An 11142-nucleotide genomic window follows, 5' to 3' on the forward strand; every position below is an offset into this window, starting at 1 on the left:
ATGGTCCTTTCATATATCACACACATATACATACACACAAACAGACATAAACACACACATGTATATACATATATCCATATATATATATTTATAATATGTTACCATATAACATATTTTACTAGTCTTATTAATTTTATTATGTATATAGATACAAATATCATAATGTATTATTATATATTAAATATATGTGTAGGTATATATATATATATATATATGTATGTATATGTGTATGTATAGCTTCAAAAATAAATTAGAACTGCAATTTATCATTTTCCTGATATACAGTGTGGGTAATAAGTTTTATTTTCTGAGAAGGATTCATAGGCTTTACCAGAACTACCAAGAGGTATATGACATAAAAAATGTTTAAGAATTCCTGACTCACAGGATTGTAGGGATAATTATGTGAGCAATCTAAGAGAACAAAGGCCAACTAAAATGCTTTTAGGAGAAACTAGTGGCATGGTTTCTGAATAGATTCCCATATATTTCCTGTTAATTTCTACATGTGTGAATATACCTAGCTACTAATAAAACAGGAAGGGAAAACAAATTAATATATTCCACTCTACCCTCACATCAAATGTTTGGGCCTTGGATTGGGTAGGAGTGATGCTTTGGAGATTGGGAGCTCATGTACCTGACTTCATTTAAGAACTGCATATTTGAATCTGCTGAAGGAGTTCACCTCCTGCCCCTGGAGAGGCATGCTTTCCATAAGGCCCTTGTAGGTCTCATCTTGGCATTAGACTTTTCTTTACTAGCAGAGTGTGATCAAAGTGATGAAACAGAACCAGGGCAACCCCTAAACAGAAGCCTCCTGCCATTCCCTCTGAGAATATTCTGCTTTTATCTTGCAGGTAAATAGGGCTCTGTCTGGTGTTATAAACTTTTTTTTCTTTTGAAAATCATAGCCTTTGAATCACTGATATCTTCCTCTACTTTTCCTTCATATTCCTCAATTCCTGGATCTTGGAGGACTACATGCTATTCTCTGTGGGCGGGCCACAAGAGAAATTAAAGTGAATGAATTCTCTGTCCAAGGTAGGCCACATTACTTACCATTGACCAATATCTTCCCTATAGATTTGGACCAACTTTAATGTCTTCCCAAAGTTACCAGATGTATTCTTATAGCATAGGGGGAAATGGCTTGATTTGAAATACAAACTTCAACATTCTAACATGTACTTAAAAATAAAATGTAAAATGGAGGAAAAAATATTTAGAGTCTGTTACTGGTTCTGTCATTTCCATAATATAAAAAATTCTTGACATTAAAAACCCCTCTATCGGGGTGGCTAGGTGGTGCAGTGAATAGAGTATCAGCCCTGGAGTCAGGAGTACCTTAGTTCAAATCTGCTCTCAGACACTTAATAATTACCTAGCTGTGTGGCATTGGGAAAGCCACTTAACCTCATTGCCTTGTTAAAAAAAACCCTCTATCAGCATAGGTCAACTCCTCTGCATCTTATTTCATTAGACTGCTGCCTAGAGCACTTAAAAGTTATTTAAGCCACTTTCTCAGAGTCACACAGAATGTGTCAGAGGCAGAACAAACCCAGATGTTCCAGGAGTACTGCTACATCATGTTGCTTCTCATGAAGATAGGGAAATCAATAATATCCTCTCCCATAGATGAGTTTAATAAAATCTCTCTCTCTCTCTCTCTCTCTCTCTCTCTCTCTCTCTCTCTCTCTCTCTCTCTCTCTCTCTCTCTCTCTCTCTCTCTCTCCATATATGTATATATATATATATATATATATATATATATCACCTTTGTTTCTCTCTGTCTCCTTCTCTGTTTCTCTTTCTCTTTGTGTCTTCACAAAACAGAGAGTTTAAATGACATTCCATAATTCACATTTCAGTAAATAAAAAAACACAGTAGTTGAACAATATAAGGAAATGGTATTAACCTGAAGATATTGTCTAGTATATCTATCTATGATATGATATATATGGAGAACTTATTATTTAAAACAAAAATATGGACAACAATCCAAGACAACTAAGAAAGTTGACAGATGGGGCAGCTAGGTTTTGCAGGGAATAGAGAACCTGCTCTGGAATAACAAGAAATTGTATCACCTGCTACAACTCAGGTGTGTGTCTGAGAATTTACATGAGAGCCAGGTTGAAGCTTAGAACACTTAGATGTCAAGAAAGCAACAACACTTATGGTCGTGAAAACAATCTCTCAGCTTTATTGTTGAATACTCAGAGTTTTATAACAAAACTCATCTCAGACATGACAAATCAGATGAAACGATGAAACCCAGGCACATAGCTTCCCTGATTAAATTTATGATATTTTTCCTTCAAAGTCTGTGGGATACCTTATCAGAAAGCTTCCCACACACCTCTAGAGCCACAGATGTTTTAGGTCAGGGTTAACTTGTGAGCCAAAAAATCCATTTAATGAGCAAAAATACAAGCATATCTCTAGTGACAAAGGTTCACCTAAGACATGTGTAAATGTAAATCACCCTTAGGGGCTGACCCTTTACAGACTTTAGTTTAAATCTGGCCTCAGACACTTAATAATTGCCATGGGCAAAGTCACTTTACCCCATTGCCTTAAATAAATATTTTTTAAAAGAAAGTTGACAGAAAAAGTTTTTTGCACCAAGATTGAAGAAAAACATAATTCAATTCTAACCAGGCTCCAGCAATCCAGGAGATGTGGCAGTCTCCTAACCTCTCAAACCACAGACCTTGAAGGCAACTTAGAAGGATGGCAGAAAATGTTGGTCACACCTGGGTGAGAGTGGAGCACAGTGCAACACAGACTGCTCCATCAAATCATGAGCAACCTTTGGGAGCCGTCATCGTCAGCAACTGCTTCCAGAGTTCTGGGAATTTACTCGAGAGCCAGAAAATGAGATGGTTGAACCACTGTTCAGAAGGAAATTAGAAGGGTCTCTTTACTAGCACTGATGCAGACTTTGGCCATATTTGAATTTGGGTCACAGTCCTGGATAGCACTCCCAAGGTGAGGAAGAACACTAATGCCCCAAAGCAGGTGAACACCGTGGATCAGTGATGATTGGTACAGCTCCTGGGCAGAAAAGGGAGCATAGTCATTCCAAGACAAGAGCAAAAATGTGGTAGTAAACAGACTTCTTCTTAGATCTCATAAGTTTGGAAGACTGAAAATTTACAGGTACCTAGAAATATTTCTGGAGATAACTAGAAAAAAGCCCATGAAGCTTGAAGCAGTGTGCCCTCTATCCCAGAGGCAGAGCCCTTCTTTAAAATGTGTTGAATATAAAATAATTAGGTTGGAAAAATTAATTAACAACAGAAAAAAGTCTTTACCAAAGAAAGTTTCAAAGTGACAAGGAAAATCAAAACAGACATTCAGAAGATAACAAAATCAAAAATCCTACATCTAAAGGATCAAGAAAAATATAAATTTGGCCTTAGGAATGGAAGAATTACAAAAAGGATTTTATTTTGAATATCAGGGCAGACAAATGAGGACAATGCAAGAAAAAACTCAAGATACAAAAAAGACAAGTTAGTGAAACAAAATACTGAAGAAACTAAACAGACTATCCCAAATTCTAAAAGAAGTACAAAAAGCCATTGAGGAAAACAATGCCTTAAAAAGCAGAATTGACTAAATGGGAAAAAGGGACACAAAAATTAACTAAAGAAAAAAATAATTTAATAGCAAAATTTGACAAATGGAAAAAAGTTCAAAAATTAGAATTGAGAAAATGGAAGTTAATGACTTTATGAGAAACAAGAAACTATAAAACAAAGCCTAAAGAATTAAAAAAAAACAGAAGACAATATGACATAGGAAAAAATACAAGTGATCTCGAAAATAGATGCAGGAGAGATAATTTAAAAATTATTGAACTACCTGAAAACCATGATCAAAAAAGGAGAGACTTGACATCTTCTTTCAAAAATTTTTTTTGAGGAAAATTGACTGATATTCTAGAACAGAGAGTTCTAGATTGAAAAATTTACTCAGGACATCCTAAAAGAGATCCCCATATCTAAACTTCCAGTAATATTACAGTCAAATATAAGACCACTCAGATCAAGTAGTAAGTTTTTCAAGTAGTTAAAATGGAGCAATTAAAATATTGTGGAGACAGAGTCAGGATAACACAAGATTCATAAACTTTTACAATAAAGAACTGGAAAGTTTGTAATATGTCACAGGGAAAAAGGAAGCAGAATTACAACTGAGTAAAGTCTTTCTGGGGAAACATTAGGCATTTGATGAAAGAGAGGAATTTCAAGTGTTCTTGAGGAAAAGACCAGACCTGAATATAAAATTTGACTTTCTAATACTAGACTCTAGAGAAACATAAAAATGGTAAATAGGAAAGGGAAATCCAAAGGAACTTAATAAGTATAGAATGCTTATATTGCTATATGGAAAAATGATACTTGTATTTTAAAAAGTCTTTCTCATTTTTAGAGCACAGGAACGATATGAAAATAGTGATGATATCTAAAAATCAAAATTAAGGAATGAGAGAAAAATTTAGTGGGAGAAAGGGAAATAGAATCATAGAACTGCAGTAAATTATTTCACATAAAAGAGATAATAAGTTTTTACAGTGGAGAAGAGGGGGGGAAAGTAATGGGGAATGAATGAACTTCACTTTCACCAGAATTGGCACAAAGAGGGAAAAGCCTTAACACTGGAATGATTACAGAAATCTGTCTTACCCCCCTAAAAGCAGGAGGGAATGAGAAGGAAAAAAGATGGATGGGCAGATTAGAGGAGGGACAGAATGAAGGAAGAGAGATAGAATAAACAGGGGACATAAGATGAAAGGAAATAGAGTTAGCAATAATAACTATGGAAAACAAAATTGAAAATAGTTTCTCTCATATAGGTTTCATTTTTCAAACATATAGAGAACTCAGTCAAACATAAAAATATTATGCATTCTGCATTTGATAAATGATCAAAAGATATGAACCAATTTTCAAATAAAGTAATCAAAGCTATCTGTAGCCTTGTAGTTCTAACTCATTATTGATTGGAATGATGAAAATGAACATAATTCTGAAATATTATCTTATGGCTCTTTTTCTAATAGGAAAGAAAAAGAAAATGGGAAATGTTGGAGGGAATGTGGGAAAAATGAGACATTGATACACTACTGGTGGAGTTGTGAACTGATCCAACCATTCTTTAGAGCAATTTGTAAAAATGCTCCAGGGACTTTAAAAACACGCAAATCCATTGTCCTAGCAATAACACTACAAAGTTTATATTCCAAAAGAAATTTAAAAAATGAAAGGGAAGGGATCCTACATATATAAAATATAATGGTCTTTTTTTTCTGGTATCAAAGAATTGTAAACTGAGGGGATAGGTTTCAATTGGGGAACTGCTGAACAAACCGTGGTTATATGATTGTGGTTGAATAGCATTCTGCTAAGGAAAATGATGAGCAAGGGATGCTCTCAGAACACAACTGGAAAGAATGGCATTAGCTAGTGCATAGTGAAATGTTCTTTGTACAAAGTAATTGCAATATTTTAAGATGATAATTTGTAAATGACATCTATTCTCAGTAATACAATATTACAAGAAAACTCTGAAGGACATATAATGAAAAATGTTATCCATCCCCAGAGAAAGAACTCTTGGTGTCTGAACATAGATTGAAGAATACTTTTTTTTAGAAAATAATTATTTTTCTTAAGATTTGCCTGGCATTTATGTTTTCCTTTACAACATGTCTTTTATGAAAATGTTTTGCATGGCTACACATATAAAACCTATATTACATTGCTTGCCTTCTCAATATGGGTGTTGAATGTGAGGAGAGAGAAAGGGAGATAATTTGGAACTCAATGTTTTAAACAAATGAATGTTAAATGTTTTTTTTCCTGTATTTGGGGAGAATATTATTTTTTCTCAATGACTTAAAGAAAAATTAAACAAATGTCACTTTAGTTCAACCTCAAAGCAATGTTGGAGGAAGATATTATTATCCCCATTTTGCGGAAAGGAAGTCTGAGTATGAGGGAGGTTAGATGACTTGTCTGAGGCAAGATGAAAAGTTACATCTTCCTGTCTTCAAGTACAGCACTCTATTAATTACCTGACAAAGCTGCCCCTACTAGCAGATTAAAAATACAGAAACCTATCATACATTGTGGCTTAATGGATAGGAGTTGGTTTCATTTAAATTTTTAATGCTGATTTTCCCAAGTCAGTCTAGACTGTAATCTATTTGAATAAATTTCACAGATTAATTTTCTTCTTTATCTACTTTTAAAGTTTAACTATAATTTTGATGACAGAGAATCTTGTAAAACTATTCTAGGTCAATAAATTGATGTGAAGACAAAATTATCTTTATTTATTCCACAATACTTCAGAATTACCACTGATTTTTAAACAAACTGTAGTTAGAGATCGTAACAGTGGCTAATCTTGTATATGTTTTAAAGTAAATAGTTGTTTATGCAATTTACTCAAATGATGAAGCATAGAACTCCCTAGAATGAGCTGTATTATAGTGAGTTCTCATAATACATTATTTATTCAATAGTTAACTTGTGAGTATACAACTTCACAACTCTGATATTATTCCAATTTACTTTTTAAAAAGTTCTCTGCTTTCCTTGCAAATGTGAAAAGACAAAATTTTCTCTCTAGATTTATAGGTTTCTATATAAGACCTGGCTTTGAATAACACATTAGGCAATTGCTCTGTAAATAATTTAACTTCTTTGGTCCCATATTTAAAATGATAGAAGTTGACTTGTTGACCTCTATGTTTCCTTCCAAATCTAAATTTAGGATCCTTTTAACCAATGATAAAAGTGTTACTATTTGTGGTGTGAGTAAGGGAATGTTGACAGCTGCCCAGAGAAGCAGGAGGGGTGGCCAATTAGAAGGAAGCACAATCCAAAGTGAGATGAAAGAAAGTGCTAAATTGGAATAGAGAAAATAAAAGTAGGCATCCCAGATTAAAGAAAGAAAATATTATGCATGGCTTGGCTACTGATGAGATATGGGGTAAGGGGAGGATGTAGAATGACATTTGAAATTGACTCAATGTCCATCAATTGGGGAATGGCTAAACAATGAATTTTATGGAATATTATTGTTCCAAAAGAAATCATAATTGGTCAGACTTTAGGGAAGCATGGAATGACTTACAGGATCTGATGCTGAGTAAAGGAAGTGGAATTAAGAGAACAATGTACACAATAAGAACATTGTGAGATTATCAGTCTTGATGAAAGCAGATCCTCTTAGCAGTTCAGAGATCTAGGACAATCCTATTAGATCAGCTATGGACAATGTTATCCACATCCAAAAACAAAAACAAAATAACCCTTCAGATTCTGATGAATGCTTTATAAAAAAAATTATCTCTTATTTATCTCTTTTCCTTAAATCCTAATTCCTTATACTGAAAAAGACTAATCTGTAAAGTTTATCAAACACATATATATGTATAATGTTAACTTGACCATTCCCTACTGAGGACAGGGGGGTGGGAAGGGAGGGTGGGGGGAAATTTTGTAACTTAGAAATATACATATGGATGAAAAAAATTGACAAAAAGAAAATGGCTTAACAGGTGCCAATCTCCATGATTTATGTAGAAGATAATGTCATAGATTGAGAACTGAAAGTTATCTTATATGCCATCCAGTAGATTGAGGAAGAACAGGGAGGTCAAACAACTTGCCCAGAGGGACACAAGTATGAAACACAAAGTCAAGTTTTGAACCTCTCTCCTCTGCCTCTTATATACTTATATACTTTCCACTGCAATAGGAATCTGGTAGAATTGGAGTAAATTATATTTAAATATTTTGTTGAATTTGAGATGCCTATGATATTCAGATATTAGTATCCCATAAGCAGCTGGTAACTTGAAAGTTTAGGTCAGGGTTGGTTATGTAGATCTATATATATAATACATATAAATATATGGCATATATAATATAATGATCTATAATAAAATGGCTATACTATATATATGTATTATCTATTCTATATAATATATGTTATATAGCATCAGATATACTCCTTATTCATAGATTATAGATATAGACATAGATATAGATCGATAGGGATAGGGATAGTGATAGGGATAAGGATAGAGATAGAGATAGGGATAGAGAGAGAGAGAGAGAGAGAGAGAGAGAGAGAGAGAGAGTGAGAAAGAGATTCACCTCAGCATAACCTTAAGAGTGCTAAATTTAGCATATGGATTACCATTATTTTTTGTTTTCATAAGATTCAGACACTGATAAGTGTCTCTTATTATTTTCTCTATAGGATGGGAGAGAAGAATATTCCTTTACTCTTCTTAATAAGCAGAATCTATCACTACATCATAGACACTCCTATTCAGTGGCAGTGATTGCAACTGAGACAGAAGCACTCTACTAGATAGAGATGCTATTTGATCCCAGGTTATTAACTTCAGAGAATTATAACACCAAATCAGTATGATAGAAAAAAATTAATTGAGAACTAGGGGACTTGATCTTGATTTCAGGCTCTTCTACTTACTACTGCATAATGGATATATGAAAAAAGAGAAGAAAAGAAAAAGAAAAAGAAAAGACTTTGCCAATTTCAATTTTCTCATTTTTAAAATTGAAGAATTAGACAGGTTCCAAGGTGTCAAATATACTGTTGCAGGTCCAGAGGCACTAAGCAATTGGAAAATAGTTAACAAAATCAATAAAGGAGCAATAGAACATGAACAAAGTTAATGTGCTTTTCTCAGTCAATATGTAGACCAGTAATATTCTCATGCATTATTAGTGACCCCATTTCTATTTGAAGGGGATACCAATTGACTACATAATCTTTACTATCCCAAACAGTTCCAAATATCATAAGATTATAGATTTGAAGTTATAAGGAATTGCAGAGGTGACCTAATATAATCCTTTCACATCACAGATAAGAAAGCTCAAGCACAAAGATATTAAGTTATTTAGCAGATATCATGGTGTCTGATAAAGAAGTGAAACTCAAGTCTTTCTGACTCCAGAATGTGTGCTCAGCCAAGTATACCAAGTTTCTTTCATATAAGTAATTTCTCAGAAGACAACTGATTATTCTAAATTTGAATTTTAGAACTGGAACAGACTTAGAAATTAATTAGAAATTAATAAATCTGCTTCTCACCACCAGCTTCTTATCTCTACTCACTACTTATACATTATACATAAAGTAAACATGATAGCAAGGGAATGTTTGAATTATCCATGTTCATATGACTAGTTAGTGGAAAATTCAGGACAAGCTATGAATACTTCTTTGAATCCCTCCAACTTTTCCAACATGACACATTTCTTTATATTTTAAAAAAGAGAGAAGAATGACTCTGGGGTTGGCTGAATTGAATTCCCTGTTATATAATTACAAATAATGAGCTATCTGATTAATTTATCTTAAGCTACTTTTTAACTCCAGGCAAGGAAAAGAAAGCTATTGTTTGTGCTATTGTTTTTACATGCAAAAATATTTTTCAATAGAGATTCGTTTACAATACATTATGCAAACTACTTTTATGAAAACACATTGAAATCTGAGACTAATTCTAATTTGTTTTCTGAAGGGGATTGTAAAAAATAATTGCTTTTCATGATTCAACATTATAAATGAAGCACCCATGATAGCTGTTCTCCATTTGTTGACAGAAAATTCATTTGGTTATGTCACCATGAGGAATTTTTACAAAAAAATAAAAAAAAACGTGGTTCACAGCAACCCTTCACTATTTTTTTTTTGTTTTCAACATTAATTGAAGAAGACTGTTTTAGAAATCTACATCACAGGAAATTTAAGAATTTGCTTAGTATGTTATACTTCAACCTTAATTACCTCCTGAAGTGACCAAAGTAGAAACATTTAACTTGATGAAAGGTCTTGGTGCACAGGCACAAGAACTGAAGCAAGGTGATATTACTGAAAAGCAGAACTAAGTCATGTTATTCTCATCATGCTAGGAGTTAGTAATATAAAGAAAAAATAAATAATAATAATTCCTACCTTCCAGGACCATTCTTTTAATGGGAAATGCATCATGGAGAAAGAAGTAAATATAAGTTTACTGGAGGAAGTAGAAGATAGCAAGAAGTGGGAGCATCAGATGAGACTTCCAGTATGAGGTAGCAACTATCCAAAACCTTGAAAAGTTCAGAGGATAATAAGAAGCAGTGTTGATAAAATATGAATTCCAAAGTTGTGCAGTGATACAGTTAGGAGATGGAATAATAAGTAAGTTAACAGCCAGTAGAAATATATGGCAGGAATGTAGGATTTGTAAAAGAGGGAGAGAGGGGGAGGCTAGGTGACACAGTAGATAGAGCACTGACCTTGGAGTCAGGAGTACCTGAGTTCAAATTGGGCCTCAGTAACTTAATAATTACCTAGCTGTATGGCCTTGGGCAAGTCACTTAAGCTCCATTGACTTGCAAAAACTATAAAAAATAAAAAATAAATAAAAGGGGGAATGAAAAGGAAAAGGAGAGGAAAATGAAAAGGAAGGGAAGGGAAAGAGAATTAATTGACTTCTATGTTTCAGTATCTTTACAAATATTTCATTTGGTCCTCCTCTTCCTGTGACTGCTACCCAGTTCAGTGTCTCAGACCTGAGGATGGGCAAAGCAGCATAAAGAATCCTGCCCCAGTGCTGTAATCTTTTCAGTAGTTGTTCGATCCCTTACCATCTGTGGACTGAGAGTTCCAGCAGCAGCTGCTGCCACTGCTGATCCAAGGAAGCCTCAGGCTTGAGGGAGCTGGCGAAGTTTTGTCATGTTCTGTCCTGGCTGGTCTGGGCTCTCCTCTCACCCAGAAGTTACAGACCTTTCCTGCTGACCTTCCAAGTTCTCTCTGGCATCTGCGGACTGAGAGATGTGGAAACCACTGCTGCTGTCCCTGATTCATTTGTCCCTCTGCCTGTTTCTTGATTACTTCGACCCAATTGTACTGACATGACATGCATTGTACTGTGCCCCTCTCTCACCCTGGTGCAGTCAGCTTTCCCAGATGATCTTCCAAGTTGTCTTAGGCTGTAAAATTGCTTCACTCCTTTTTGTGAAATCTGCAACTCTAGAATTTGTTTAGCATCATTATTAAAAGAATTTTGGAGGAGTCGGATGGAGAGCTCA

At 34.3% G+C, this 11142-nt stretch overlaps 1 long non-coding RNA gene across 1 annotated transcript; it reads right to left on the bottom strand.

Moving 5' to 3' along the window:
- Window positions 1–2120: 2120 nt before the first annotated feature.
- On the bottom strand, window positions 2121–10898 carry LOC141511693 (uncharacterized). Its single transcript, XR_012475369.1, has 3 exons — window positions 10699–10898; window positions 10022–10158; window positions 2121–3061 (listed from the first exon to the last, which is right to left on the bottom strand). It is a non-coding gene; the product is annotated as an uncharacterized LOC141511693 (long non-coding RNA).
- Window positions 10899–11142: the final 244 nt, after the last annotated feature.

Source organism: Macrotis lagotis, chromosome 2 (genome assembly GCF_037893015.1).
Source record: "Macrotis lagotis isolate mMagLag1 chromosome 2, bilby.v1.9.chrom.fasta, whole genome shotgun sequence".
NCBI lineage: Eukaryota > Metazoa > Chordata > Mammalia > Peramelemorphia > Peramelidae > Macrotis > Macrotis lagotis.